This window comes from Camelina sativa, chromosome 17, assembly GCF_000633955.1.
Source record: "Camelina sativa cultivar DH55 chromosome 17, Cs, whole genome shotgun sequence".
In the NCBI taxonomy this organism is placed as follows: domain Eukaryota; kingdom Viridiplantae; phylum Streptophyta; class Magnoliopsida; order Brassicales; family Brassicaceae; genus Camelina; species Camelina sativa.
In genome coordinates, this window is record NC_025701.1 from 19,190,388 (window position 1) to 19,193,280 (window position 2,893).

Genomic DNA, 2,893 nt, shown 5'->3' on the forward strand with positions numbered 1-2,893 from the left:
CCCAACCCCACTCTAGAAGCATCTGTATACACAACATAAGGCTCGTCCTGCTCAGGCAATGCTAGCACCGGCGTGGTAGTCAACATCTGCTTGAGACTTGCAAAACTTGCCTCANGCATATAGATCCGACCATGCACAAGGATAGTACCATTAGCAGAAACCTGATACTCTGCACCCGCAGCCTTAGAGGCATTCACCAGCCCCTCATCACTCTCCTGAGCTAACCTCACTCTGCTCAACAAATCTGCTCTATCAACTGCCTCCAAACCCAAAGGTTCTTGTGAGATAGCACACAAACTCAATGCACTAATCTCACCTACCAACACCTCCATATCCTGCTCCTGAGCCGAAGCCACCCGCTTCCGACTCAAGGCATCTGCAACCAGATTAGCTTTACCAGGATGGTAAGCTATGTCCAAATCATAATCCGCTACTAACTCCATCCAACGCCTCTGCCTCAAATTCAGCTCAGGCTGAGTAAAAATATACTTCAGACTCTTGTGATCTGTAAATACCTGTACCTTCCCACCATACAGATAGGATCTCCAAATCTTAAGAGCAAAGATCACTGCTGCCATCTCCAAATCATGAGTAGGATAATTAGCTTCATGCTTCCGCAACTGCCGCGAAGCATAAGCTATAACCTTCCCCTGCTGCATAAGTACACAACCCAACCCCACTCTAGAAGCATCTGTATACACAACATAAGGCTCGTCCTGCTCAGGCAATGCTAACACCGGCGTGGTAGTCAACATCTGCTTGAGACTTGCAAAACTTGCCTCACACTCTGGTGACCACACAAACGGGACATCCTTCCCTGTAAGCTTAGTCATCGGCTGAGCCATACTCGCAAAACCCCGAACAAACCTCCTGTAGTAACCTGCTAACCCCAGGAAACTCCGAATCTCAGTGGCACTCTGCGGCCTCGGCCACTCCCTGATGGACTGAATCTTCTCTGGATCCACTGAAACTCCCTCAGCTGAAACAATATGACCCAAGAACCCCATCTCACGCTGCCAGAAACTGCACTTACTCAGCTTAGCAAACAACTTCTGCTCCCGCAGCTTCTCCAACACTGCTCTCAGATGTACTGCATGCTCCTCAGGACTCTTAGAATATACCAGGATGTCGTCGATGAAAATGATGACTGACACGTCCAGAAACTCCTGGAACACGCTGTTCATCAATCTCATAAACGCAGCTGGCGCGTTTGTCAACCCAAACGGCATCACCACAAACTCATAGTGCCCATATCTCGTCCTGAAGGCTGTCTTCCTCACATCTGCCTCATGAATAGGGATCTGATGATAACCTGAAGCCAAGTCGATCTTGGAGAACCAAGTAGCACCCCTCAACTGATCCAACAACTCATCAATCCTCGGGAGAGGGTACTTGTTCTTCACAGTAACTCGGTTCAAACCCCGGTAGTCAATACACAACCGAAAACTCCCATCCTTCTTCTTAACAAACAACACCGGAGCTCCCCACGGTGAACAACTAGGACGGATAAAACCCTTGCCCAACAAATCCTCCAGCTGCTTCTTCAGCTCTGCCATCTCTGCTGGAGCCATCCTGTAAGGAGCCTTGGATAACGGCATCGTCCCCGGTTCCAGCTCAATGGTAAAAGGATCCGACCGAGATGGTGGTAATCCCTGCAATGACTGGAACACATCCTCAAAGTCCTCCACAACCGGAATACCGCTAACCGTAGACTTCCCCACTGACTCTGGCATAGATATAGTAACCAGATAGGCCTCACGGCCCTTCTCGATCATCTTCCCTGCCTGAACGGCTGAGATCACGAGACTCCCCGAAGTCGGTCTAATACCCTGAAAAACCAACTTCCCTCCTGGACGCTCAAACTCCACTCTACCCCGATAGCAATCCAAATGCACCTTATACCGATGCAACCAATCCATACCAAGAATGACGTCATACAACTCCACTGGACTGATAAGCAAATCCGCTGGCCACGACTCTCCTGCGATCTGAATATCAACTCCTCCAGCTCGTCCAATAACCCTCAGGAACTTGCCTCCAGCAACTCTGACAACTCCTGAACGCTCTCCAGAATCCCCTCTGATCCCCGCACTCACGGCACACTCCGGAGTAATGAAGCTATGAGAAGCTCCAGAATCAAACATAACATGGGACTTAAACCCGCCCACCAACAAGGTCCCTACACAAACCTCATGTGTTGAGAACCTAACACTTGACCACAAACAAAAACAAATATAATCTGAACTATTGAATTGACTAAGTTCGAATCTCAGAGGTTATACCTGTGATCGCTCCTGCACTAGTGCCACCGGGCTCCTGAGTCGAGTACACCTGAGTCGTCGGCTCAATCCAACCCACCGGCTGCACACCGTGCTGCACACCCTGCTGCACCCCTGGCTGAGCTCCAGCCTGCAACACTGCTACTGCCCTCTGCTGCAACTTGGGACAACGAGGCTTGATATGCCCCGTCTCTCTGCAGTAGTAACACACCCGAGTATCTGTCCGCGGCTCCGTCACCGCCCGCTGCTCTGTCACTGCCCGCTGCTCACCTCTCTGTGGACAGCTAGACACCTTGTGGTCCCTACTACCACACCCAAAGCATTTCGCACCCCCGTGCCTCGATCTCTGCATAACATCAAACTTCCTCTTCTGCCCCTGCGCAGGCTTGCCGCCCTTGCTAGGAACAGAAAGCGGCTGAGACTGCTGTGGCTGCACCGAAGAACTGACCACAACCACCTGTGACCTCAAGTCATCCTCTATCCCAGCTGCAACCTCAACCAGCTCTGCTCTCGTAGCATAGCTCCTCACTCTGCACCGAGTCCTCAAATCATCCCGCAGAGCCAACAAAAACCTCCGCACCTGAGCCGCCTCTGGCTCCCATGCCCTGCCTGCA